The sequence below is a fragment of the Dipteris shenzhenensis genome, chromosome 11, assembly GCF_047967505.1.
Source record: "Dipteris shenzhenensis isolate YYH24624 ecotype China chromosome 11, Dip_SZ_1.0, whole genome shotgun sequence".
Lineage (NCBI taxonomy): Eukaryota > Viridiplantae > Streptophyta > Polypodiopsida > Gleicheniales > Dipteridaceae > Dipteris > Dipteris shenzhenensis.
In genome coordinates, this window is record NC_141606.1 from 27876273 (window position 1) to 27889167 (window position 12895).

At 38.5% G+C, this 12895-nt stretch overlaps 2 pseudogenes; both read left to right on the forward strand.

The window, feature by feature from the left end:
* Positions 1–722: 722 nt before the first annotated feature.
* Positions 723–5798, forward strand: LOC147896853 (uncharacterized; annotated as a pseudogene).
* A 1649-nt stretch (positions 5799–7447) lies between these two features.
* On the forward strand, positions 7448–9238 carry LOC147896854 (uncharacterized; annotated as a pseudogene).
* The last annotated feature ends 3657 nt before the right edge of the window (positions 9239–12895 follow it).

Genomic DNA, 12895 nt, shown 5'->3' on the forward strand with positions numbered 1-12895 from the left:
CGGAAGGGGAAGGGGGGAGGGGAAGGGCAAAGGAGAAGGGGAAGGGGAAAGGGAAGGGGAAGGGGAAGTGAAAACAGACGGAGCATCTACCGAAGCGTGTCTATAGACACGACAAACAGCATGTCTATAGGCACGGCTACCCTATTTTCCACAAAGTTTGATGTGCTATTAGACATGCCTATAGATGCGCTCCGACAGATGCTTTTTGATAAAAATGTGAAAACAACATGCGACTGACCCCAAAAAGAACAACCGTACCAAAAACATCCTTTCCCGGCATACGACAACCACCAAGAGACTTACCTTGGATAGAGGTATGGAAGCTTCTTGTCTTTCTTCAAAGCTTCCTCTGCTTCTTCTTTTGTGGCTTCCTTGTTCACCCTCTTCTCTTCTATGCTTAGGGATGAGTGTGTATGCATGGAGATGAGTGTGGGTGCCTAGAGATGAGTGTGGGTGCTTGGACCTGTGTGTGTATGCTTGGAGACCTGTGTATTGAAAAGAAAGCAGGCGCATCGCTAAAAGCAAAAAATGAGCTAAAAGTAGGTTTAAAAACTAGTCTGTAGTCCATGTGTCTATAAGTGCATCTACACTATGTTTTAGGCACGCCTATAAACACATTCCACTATACAGACATGCTTATAGACGTGCTTTTAAACATGATACAGAGTTTTCTCATTAAATACTCAAGGAAGAACACATTTTTTTGGTTATTTATTTGTAGGATGTCTTCATCTTCAACAAGTAGCTCCAGTGAGGATAAATCCCTCCGTATCCACCATCGAGAAATGTGGTTGGAGCAAAAGATCAAATGTATGTGTGATCAATGTCGAGGAAACATGTATCATGCACGTAGAATTACACTCAATCACATCTCAACGTACGGAGAATGGGATGTGATCATATCTCGGGTAAGTGTTAAAGCATTAAGGTTAATTGAGATACCTATGGGTGTTCATGTGTTTGATATATGATCCTTTTTTAATTTGATACAGGATGCAGTGCCACAACCGCACATGTTGCCTTATGCTCGTCGTCAGGAGGTGAAGCATCGACGATATGAGGTGGGATCTTCAGGAGGGACCATTATGGATGCATGGAGTGATGGTGATAGTGGACCTCCACCATTACCTTATGAGACCATGGAGGAGGAGAAGTTTGATGATATGGTGCAAGATTTATTTGTTCATCAGTCCTGAGGTAGGGATGATAGCATGGAATTGAATGATCTCTTTATTGCAGCAGCAACACCACTATTTGAGGGGTTCACATTTTGTGTTCTATGTGCCTCCCTTGAGTTACTAAACTTGCAGACCATGTATGGATGGAGTAATGCAAGTTTGGTGATATGGTGCGGGATTTATTTGTCCCCCTACTCCAAAATGCACGTTTCCATATTGCTCCATTTGGATCCTTCATGCCTCTATGTGTTGTAGACTAGGGTCCGCATTCACTGCCTTCATAGCTTTCTTCCACTCATGCTTATGAGCGGTGTGGGGCTGGCCCCTTGGTGGTTGACCTCCTTCTCTTCTGGCAATCTCGGCTACTGCCTACCTCTTAATCAAAGATATTTTATTGGCAAGTATAACAACAATCTTTGACATTCCCATTTCTTTGTGAACTCAACATTGGGGGGATTGGGATACCTAGAGTGTACAACATTGATGGTCTCATCAGCCAACCTTTTTGGATGCTCTTTGTATGGAATAAAGCAATCTTTGTAGTTGTTAGCAACTATAGAGTGCATGAAGGCCATGATGTCCTTTTGCCATGCATCCATCAAGATGCCTCCTCTCTAAGTGATGTCATAGAAGATCATACCATCACCCTCTGGCATGTCTACATCATCTGAATCCTCCTTGCCCCCACCATTACCCCCCCAAAGCATTGTGCCATGCATCCGCCAAAGCTCACCCTACTACTACGCCTAGTACCCTATCATGATGAGCTAGTATGCTAGGCACTCATCTCTTGAGAAGGGAATCCCGACCGCACAGGAGTATGCTGGCAGCTCTATGAGGTAGAAGGGCCTCCTGACCGTAGGGGAGAAGGGACTCCAGACCACCACAGTGGAGAAGTGAGTGCTGATGATCATGGAAAAGGGACTCCAGTCTATAAGGGAGAAGCCTGACTCCTAATGATCGAGGAGAAGGCTAGCGTCTCTATTGCCTACTGGGTTGTCTCTACTCCACAGGAGTAATCTCAGTTGGTGTGGGTATGGGGTGTTTTGGAGTGTATACTACCGACTCTTGGGGGGTGTTTTGAGTACTCGTCATGTATGTGTATAACTCTTGAGGAGTCATAGGGTGCCCAAAATGTTGTATAACTCCTGTAATATGGCATCCTAAAGATCAGGCGAGGCTCCTGAAGAGCTTCCTAGCCACATCATGAACTATAGAAAAGAAGAGAAGAATATTTCCATCATGCATGCCCTCTTTTCATCATGCATGCAATCCCGTGATTTCCATCATGCATGCCCTCTTTCTTTATCCACTCCTCATGCTGCAGTCTAATTCCCCTCATGCAATCACTTATTTCCATCATTCATGCAATCCCTTATTTCCTCACGAATGCTTAAGCCATTGAAAATTCGACTTAGACATGCATGCAACAGAAAGGAGAAAGGAAAGAGGAGGATGGGAGAATGGAAGGAGAAGGGGGAATGGATTAAGGAGAAGGGAGATGGGAAGGGGAAAGGGAAGGGGAAGGGGATTTCCATCATGCATGCCCTCCTTCTTTATCCTACCCTCATGCTGCAGTCCAATTTCCCTCATGCAATCACTTACTTCCATCATTCATGCAATCCCTTATTTCCTCACGAATGCTTATGGAATTGAAAATTCGACTTAAACATGCATGCAAGGGAAAGGAGAAAGGAAAGAGAAAGGAGAGTGGTAGAATGGAAGGAGGAGGGAGAACGAAAGTAGAAGGGGGAAGGGGAAGGGGAAGGGGAAGGGGAAAGGGAAGGGGAAGGGGATTTCCATCATGCATGCCCTCTTTCTTTATCCCACCCTCATGCTACAATCCAATTTCCCTCATGCAATCACTTATTTCCATCATTCATGCAATCCCTTATTTCCTCGTGAATGCTTATGGCATTGAAAATTTGACTTAAACATGCATGCAAGGGAAAGGAGAAAGGAAAGAGAAGGGAGGATGGGAGAATGGAAGGAGGAGGGAGAACGGAAGGAGAAGGGGGAAGGGGAAGGGGAAGGGGAAAGGAGAAGGGGAAGGGGAAAGGGAAGGGGAAGGGGAAGAGGAAAGGGGAAGGGGAAACAAATGGAGCGTCTGTCGGAGCGTGTCTATAGATGTGACAAATAGCGCGTCTATAGGCACAGCTACCCTATTTTCCACAAAGTTTGACGTGCTATTAGACGCGCCTATAGATGCACTCCGACAGATGCTTTTCAATAAAAATGTGAAAAGGACATACGACCAACCCCAAAAAGAACAACCGTACCAAAAACATATTTTCCTTGCATACGACAAAATATAAATCCAAAGAGAACAACTTCCAAAGAAGACCAACCACCAAGAGACTTACCTCAAATAGAGGTATGGAAGCTTCTTGTCTTTCTTCAAAGCTTCCTCTCCTTCTTCTTTGGTGGCTTCCCTGTTCACCCTCTTCTCTTGTATACTTGCGGATGAGTGTGGATGCCTGGAGATGAGTGTGGGTGCCTGGAGATGAGTGTGGGTGCCTGGATCTGTGTGTGTATGCTTGGAGACCTGTTATTGAAAGGAAAGCAAGCTGGTGCTAAAAGTAGGAAATGAGCTAAAAGTAGGTTTAAAAACCAGTCCGTGTGTCTATAAGCACATCTATAAACACGTCTACATTTTGTTTTAGATGCACCTATAGACGCGTTCCATTGTATAGACACACTTATAGATGTGATATAGAGTTTTCTCATTAAATACTCAAGAAAGAACACATTTTTTGGGTTGTTTATCTATAGGATGTCTTCATCTTCAACAAGTAGCTCCAGTAAGGAATCCCTCCATATCCACCATCGAGGAGCAAAAAATCAAATGTATGTGTGATCGATGTCAAGGAAACATGTATCGTGCACGTAGAATTACACTCAATCACATCTCAAAGTATGGAGAATGGGATGCGACCATATCCCGAGTAAGTGTTAAAGTATTGAGGTTGATTGAGATACCTATGGATGTTCATGTGTTTGATATATAATCCTATTTTACTTTGATACAGGATGCAGTGCTAGACCTGCATATGTTGCCCTATGCTCATTGTGAGGGGGTGAAGCATTGACGATATGAGGTGGGATCTTCAGGAGGGACCATTATGGATGCATGGAGTGATAGTGATAGTGGACCTCCACCATTACTTCATGAGGCTGTGGAGGAGGAGAAGTTTGATGATACGGTGCAGCAGTAGGGATGATAGCATGGAGTTGGACGATCTTTTTACTGCAGTATTGACACCACTATTTGAGGGGTGCACATTCTCTGTTCTACGTGCCTCCCTTGAGTTATTAAACTTGAAGACTGGAGCAATGCAAGTTTGAATGCATTACTCAAGTAAGCTTTAAAGTCTATTTTGCAAACATGGTGGATTATGCTAGTGGGTCAATTATTGGAATACTTTTTCTCATTTATGGTCTTCATGTGCAGGCTATTATGTAAAATGCTTCCAAGGGAGAATAAATTACTGACCTCAAAGAGTTATGGCAAGGCAACATGTGACCTCTCTTGGAGGATTGGATTACAAGCGCATCCATGCATGCGTCAATGATTGCGTTTTGTTTCGTGGACCACATAAGGAGGCAAGAGAGTGTCCTACTTGTGGAGAGGCAAGATATAGAGTAGATCTCAAAAGTTTGGATGTGCCTCATAAGGTAGTTTCCCATAATCCCTCACATCCAACATATGTTCAAGTGCAAATTCATTGCAAAGCTCATGTCATGGCATTCCTCCCATCGATCAAATGATGGCAAGTGGAGAACTCTCACAAACACTCCTACATGGAAGCATATTGAAGACACATGGCCAAGCTTCAAGGAAGAACCTAGGAGCTTGAGACTTAGATTGGGTATGGATGGTGTGAACCCATTTGGTCTCAAAAGCACCTCTTACAGTGTATGGCTAGTGATATTGGTGAATTATAATCTTCCACCATATATGGTGATTAAGAAAGGACATGTTATGTTATCCCTTCTAATTCCAGGGAAACATAAAGTCAAAAATTCTAATGTTTATCTGGAACCTTTGATTGATGAGCTAGAGGTACTTTGGAGAGGTATCGAGGTGCATGAAAACCTCTCTTGTCACGAGACTTTAACTGCAAAGTAGTCTTGATGTGGATGATGCATGACTTCCTAGGCTATGGTGAGTGTTCAAGTAAGCACTGAACCTTTAATTATGAGTAGGCAATCAATGTGGCACCCTGAACCCACCTTGCTTACGCAATTGCATCTATTGTTTAGGTCTCACTACATCGAGTTACCATGCATGTCCTGTTTAAGATAGCATGAAGGATGCTCAAGACGATGTTGATGATGCAACAATAATTCTTGATGCTATTGAGGAAATGCACACTTTCAACAATAATTCTCATGAAGGTAATCTCCACTAGAAGCATTTAGAGATGACAAGAGTCTTTCTTTTGTTAGAATTTTCATAAATAGGGTCAAAAAAATATTCTTCTGAAATTTTTCATTATCAAGTATGTTGCAGGAGCAAAGTTTAAGATAGTTGAAGCAACTTTAAATGACTACATCGATAAAAATGCTGTAAGAGTGGCATGTGGATATGATGGAAAATGGTTGTTTTTGTGCCCTTGAGGTTCAGATCTACAAACAATTTTATCAGAACATATCAAAGGAAAAGCTCACATCACTTCTTCTAGCAAGAAATCAATGGAGCCATGTCTAGTATTATCAAGGGTTGTTGGCTGACCTAGGAAGCATTTTGACAAAGATCCACGACAAACATCATTGGGAAGGTTCCTTGCACAAACAAAAAATTTTAAAGTGTTGCAACCTAAATGTGGTGAGACAGAATCTCTTTCTAATTCCTTGACTGAGTCATTCTTATCTTCATCATCAAATATAAATTTGTTATGTTGGGGATTATGGCAAGCTAATGTTCATGTCAATGGTTAAGAAATTATTATTAAGTGATTTTTTATGGATCTTTTAGGGCATGAATGGTTTTGTGAACCATATACAAAGGCCACTTTACATGATGGGAATATGGAATACAAGATAGATGGATGCTTCAGGCACATAAATTGTCTTTGTATATCAATCATTGGAGATCCATTTCAAGGTTTCTCATGTGAACACTGTAAGAAAATTTCAGGTTGTTCTGATTTTCTATGAGATTATATAGGGAGAATCTTGCCGTTTAGAAGAGAGGAACTAGGAAAAGAGGCAAAGGAAGGCGGGTAGACTACCTAACAATTGAAGAGCTAAAAAATGCCACTTTTGAGTGTAGGAAAAGTTTGAATGAAGAAAAAAGAAGGCTGTGGTGGGCAACATAAAAAATTATAATGCTATCAGTCAGAGTCAACTTTCAAAGAATCAAGTTTTGAATGTATAAATAGGAAAGATGTTCAACGCTTTTGTAACAACATAATTGAAGCTCATAGACAAGGAAAGTTTGGTGGAAAATCAGCCTTGTGGGAGTTTTTTCAAGAAGTGGCACAAAACATGTTATGGTCAAAGTAAGGACACAGGTTTAGTGACTCTACAAAAACCATATATGAAGTTATTAAGCTATGGGGTGGTCCATGTCTACATGACTTCTTGAGTATAAACCTTGGAGGTCCATCTTTGTCTACCACCAAAAGGCAAGGAAGAAAAGCAATTGAATTTATTTGTGGTGAGCACGAATACATATTTGATGCTATTGGGAAGATCTATATGGATGCAAAAAAAAGATATGGAGTCATTTCTATAGTTCCAATTATCATAGTGGAAGATGAGACAACCATTAAGCGTTGAATAAGGTAATTTTAGCTCTCTATGCATTCTACTTTTATCTATATCATCAAGATATTTATAATTGCTATGTTTGGAAATCTCTCAAAAAGATGAGAAAGTTATTGAACTCTATAATCGTGTTGTGTAGATGGAATGCAAAATATGACACTCTTATTGGGTTTTGTGGAAAGAAAGGAGAATATCATCAATGCTCATCAAATGACTCCATTTTTGTTGGTGAAGGCTCACAAGGATACTCGAATATTATAGATGCCTTTCAAAATCATATCATAGGTCATTATGCTAGACTTTTGATTGTTAATCCTCTTCATGATCTTCTTCCACAATTGGCTTTGATTGTGCATTGCACATGCAATCGTTTTGATAGTGATTTTGTAAGGAACCAATGGAATCTTTTGGAGACCATGTGGAATGCAAACCTGAAAGATAAAGTTGGACCCATAATTGGACATGCTTTAGATGGAGATAGTAGAAGACGAAAGTTGATGCTTGAAGACTATTTGGAGAAAAGCAAACAACCTTTTGCTATCAATTGGTGTGGATGGAATTTGAGAGCAAAAATTGTAGGAAGAAATGTGTATGGCCTTCATGATCAAGACTTTGTACACTGTGGAAAGAAGCTTACAAGCCCACTTGATAGTCCTACTTGACAACTAGCAATTGGATGTGTTTGGATCACACTAAATCATGTATCTATTATTTACAATTCTTTTTTAATTGAGGAGCACAAGCTACAAGATGGAGATATTCAAAGGAATGATCGACAAAATTGGGGAGCAACTCAAAGGATTGCAAGTAGACAAGTACAAAAATGTTTGAGAAAACTTAAAAAAAAAGAAAGAAGTATGAAGGGGACTGAGGGCTATTTGATGATTGTTGCTAATTATATTGATATTTTCTTGTCACCATATTTGATCTTGAAGGAGCGTGTGGTGCTTGCAGCCAAGGTAGTTTTCTTTTTCAAAATTTGGTAACTATGGATTCATCACCATCCAACCTACACCTTGAAGAAAAATTTCATTAGTAAGGAGGCTTATATGGACTACATACTTTCTTGTCATTTTGTTGTATTGCTCATAAAGATGCTTCGAGATTTTTATCCTAATCTGAAGTGTCCACTACATCTTACCAGTTCTGATGCTGCTGAAATCTATTTTAGTAAAGTTGGAGGCATGATTGGGCAAGAAAGAGCATTTGATCTTGGAGTTCTTCTACATAGCATTGTTAGCTTGAATAAAAGTGCCATGCATGAGTGTGCTCAAAATGGTCTAACTTTCTCTAGGGCTCATAAAAAGCAAGAGCATATATGGAAACATTTGAACAAACAAGAAGGGATGGTTGAAGAAAATCTAGGTGACTATGAGAGTGTTTCTTCTGATGAAAAGATGATTGATGCATTGAATGAGGGCTTACAACAAGCTCACATACTATGCGAGTCTTTGGATTTGAAACCTAGCAAGGCTAAAGTCTTGAAATGGTGGTTTCAACCTTGGCTAGATGCAGGGTCTACATGGTGTAAGCTAGATGCTGAAATGGGAGAAGCTGACGAGAATGATGACTTTGTGGAGCCATGTGGTGAAGAAGAATCTATGGATGAGAATAGCAATGAAAGCGAAGAGGTTATTGCACTTAGTGAAATTAGACATGAAATTGATGACATTTTGAAGGAAACAAGAAACACGCCCCCTAAGAAAAACATTAGCCCCATTGTAGAGGTGGACGGAAAGTTTATTTTCAAGTCAACATTGGTGAGCCAACTCAATGGATGTCCAACCTTGTCAAAAGATAGACTCACAAGGGTAAAGCAAGGTATTTACTTCAACTATGAAGCAAAAGCACAATCATCAAATGGAAATTTATTTGGCATAGTTTGTGACTGTGCTGTATACTTTCATGATAACACAAAAGGACAAGGAAATCAAGACATGAAAAGAAATGGCAAAGCTACAATCACGAGGAAGATGGATGCAACTCATGGTACATGGTACTTAGGAAGAGTTCAAAAGATGAGGAAGAAAGTCGGAGGGAGGTACGTGGATTATAAGCGTGGCTTTGATTTAGCAGATAGGCCCCAAGGTTTCGAAGTTCAGCTTGGATGGTATCAAAGGGCAAAAGGAGCACAAATGTTTACTTATGATTTGACAGACTTAAACATGGTGGACATTGAAACAATTATTACATTAGTAAATTTGACATATATTGTAAGAACAGACAAGTACCGGCTAGATGAGAATGACTACAAAGTTTTTAATGACTTCTTGAAAAGTGCTAGGTAAGTTTACTTTGCATTTTACATGCAAGGTGAAACTTTCCAAAATGTCTTATAATGAGCTAGATCATCTAAGGATCATCCTTGGCTAATTTTGGTTTCAAATAATGATACATCACATGTATCTCATAAGGAGTTAGGCTAGTTCTTGAGGCAAAATTCTACATTTTTTGTAAGTTAAATACCTTAAGATAAACTTGAATGCAAACTTTTCTTGAGATATAATAGTATATTTTTTGTAAATCAAGTAATTTAGATAAACTTGAGTGCAAATGTTTTCTAGCTTTATCTAACATTATTCATGCAAAATTCTTGATTCTTATTGGTGAATAAATAGGGAAATACTGGATGGAGGGTCAAATTTGCAAGCTAAGTGGCGTGTTTTGGGGCCCTCCCTTGGCTATAATCTTTACAGCATAAACAAGACAATTCCACATCCTCCATGTTATCTAGCTGAGGTCATTCAAGGATCCATCAATGAGGAGGAGAAGTCTGTGTAACAACCTTTAGTCTAGCTATCTCTAGCTGATTTTTTGCCATGTCTAAGTCTAAGGTTTTGATTAAACTCTTAATGACATGTCTTGGTTGTAACTCGTATCTATTTTTAGATATCAATATGCTTGCACTTTGGATTCAACTCTACCTTTTCATTTGGTACTTTTGATGAAATTTGGCTATAGCTTGTGACCCTCGGTTGTGTGCTAGAGTTTAAATATCAAATTGAATTTATCTACCAAATTGTGCAATCAATGCAAGTGTGATATGGATCTCATCGAAGCTTGAAACATCCCAAACCTCTAACTAAACCTTCATGTGAAATTCCATATTGTGCAGCAAAAGATGGATTATAAAACTCTAAAGGACTACTAAAGGAAGAATAGACTATATCCAAAAAACTATGCATCCAATGTACAGGTGGTCTATGGCTTCCCTTAAAGATCCATGCATTCCAATTCTATCTGCCAAAATAGCTCATTATTTTATTTACATATGGTCTCAAAATTGTGAGGGGAAGCATGGGTCCTTTAAAAGTTTGAATTAAAATATAATAGAAATGGAATAAAGGGTGTTTTCCAAACTAAAAAATTGTCAGATGCATTAATAATTAAGATCTAAATTCAATAAAGAAGCTATAATGTTTCGACAAATTTTTCTTTTATATCATATGCATCTAGCATATGGTTTGGAAGTTAGGATATTCAAAAATTAGAAAAAAGTGATGCAAATACATAAATATGAAAGCATCTAACTTAAAGAAAAGTAAAGCGACATAAATTGAGAAAAAGATACGGATTGAGTGATAATAAGCTTAATAACTTTGTGCACTTAACATGATTAAGTTGCATGCCTTTATGATGAGATGATAAACACTATCTTTTCATAATATAGAGAGTGGCATATAGGCAACATGATGCTAGTGCATGCATCATATTGAATATAAACACTTGCACTACATCAACATAATGCTACTAGATGCATCATATTTAATATAAAAACTCCCATTAGATTAACACAAGGTTCAAGTTTAAGCCATCTTCTTATAAGTTTGTGCCATTTTATTCATAGTTCAATTCAAGTTACTTCATGCAAATCTCTAGTAGGTAGTGATAGTTTGGGAGCATGCAAGGGAAACAAAATTGGATAAGGTGAAGTAAATACATGAGAATTTGAGAATTGCAAAGATCAAAAGTTGAAAATATGTTCTATTAGGTACTAGTATGGATGTAAAGCATGCATCTCGGCGACATACAATTTAAATGGTTTTATTCAATTATACAATACAATTTCTCAAAAGTAGCGTCTGTTTCAACTTACACTAAAATGTACAAGACGAGGGCAAAAAATATAGGCTTCTCAAATTTTTAATTTATTGAAGGGATATAATTATTGATCCAAAAATTTATAGTAGGGGTATATAAATAGATAAAATGTGGTTACAGAGGGGTTTTTTAAATACCATTCGAACGCACGTTGTATAGCTGGCTTATGTAAGGTGGACCCCCCGACAGAGAGAGAGAGAGAGAGAGAGAGAGCATTTGTTTGGCTAACTTATGTACTAGCTCAAAGTTTTGCAATCCTCGAAGAATTCCTTTAAGTAGCTTCCCAACTCTTTGGTTAATTATTCCAATAGTGTTTTTAGTTATGCTTGTTGTTTCTATATGTTTCCCAAGAAAAATATAGGGACATCAAGAGATTTTTTTCTCTAATCTTGGTTCTTGGCCACCTACCCCTCTCCACCTCTACATCATGTGAGTTGGTTCTTATTTTGTGTATTAAATGCATTTTGAACATTGATATATGCTCCTTGAGGTAGTTTTTCATTTCATAACTATCCATTGGATTAATTTCCTATTTGTAAAACATATACACTTTTGCTCCTAGGTCTTGCCACAAAGAGAGAGAGAGAGAGAGAGAGAGAGAGAGAGAGAGAGAGAGAGAGAGAGAGATAGGCAGATAGACAGACAGACAGAGATAGAGACACAGACAGAGAGAACCATTTCAAATTTTTGCTATGAACTTTACTATGTTCCCTCTAGATAAACAGATTATATTAAGGGGTCAAAGCATGATCAGTGTTGCCATTTTTGTGAGGTTTGTAGAATATATTGCATGTTGATAGTTTGTTCAATCCATAGCTTATTCATTACTCGATAAAATTTGACAAACTTGGTGTCTATACTATTGTATGCATTCTAAACTTGAATATGAGACAACACCTTCTAGAACAATATTATTGAAAGATATCATTAACCGAATGTTGTTTTGCTCATGAAGACCATATCTTAGAGTATATAGGACATTACATTTCATATGGAAACCTCAAAAATTTTCTATGCATACAAATGTAGCCAATTACTCAATTAAAAAATACATTATTGGAGCTTATTACAATCAAAGAAGACAATCTTTGATATGGTTTACAGGTGTGAAATGAGTGTCCAATATTGCTGCTCTAGGGCATGCCACCAAATTTTTTTCTCATTTTTTTAAAACTAAAATTCCAATCTTATTGAACTAATGCAATTTAAACACTAATACATTCATACCTTTACATACTAGAAAATATTCAATTTGTATATGTGCAATGCCCTCTAAATCAATGTAACATTATTTATCATTTTTCATTGCACTCTTTGTTATAAAGTTCCTTGCAATGAGACCCATAAAAATGTCAACACTTTAGTCTGCAATGATTCTTGTGCAAATTCATTACTAGAGGAGATAATATTGTCTCCAATGATGAATAGGAATGATGGCATGCTACTTGGTGGAGTCCTTTTGCCATCTGGTAGCATGTAGCTATTGTGACAGGACAGATTGTCCTTGAATTCATTTTGAAATGATGATTTACAATGTGCCTTTTCCTTGTAGCACGTGCATGTCTAAACGAAAGAGCGCACACATACATAGATTCACATGCATGCTGCATGCATGCATGCATGTATGTGCACACACATACACATGCGTGCATGCATTTTCCTCCCTTGGCATAGTGTTGGCCTAGATAAGGAGAGATAGGATGGAAACTAATACGAACAAGAAGGATTACCATTAGCCAGATACCCTTGACCACTAGGAAATATATTGACCTTAATGAGGATAGACTATGAAAAAGCAATGGCCCCTATGGATCTAACTCATCATAGGTCTACCTCATCCCTAG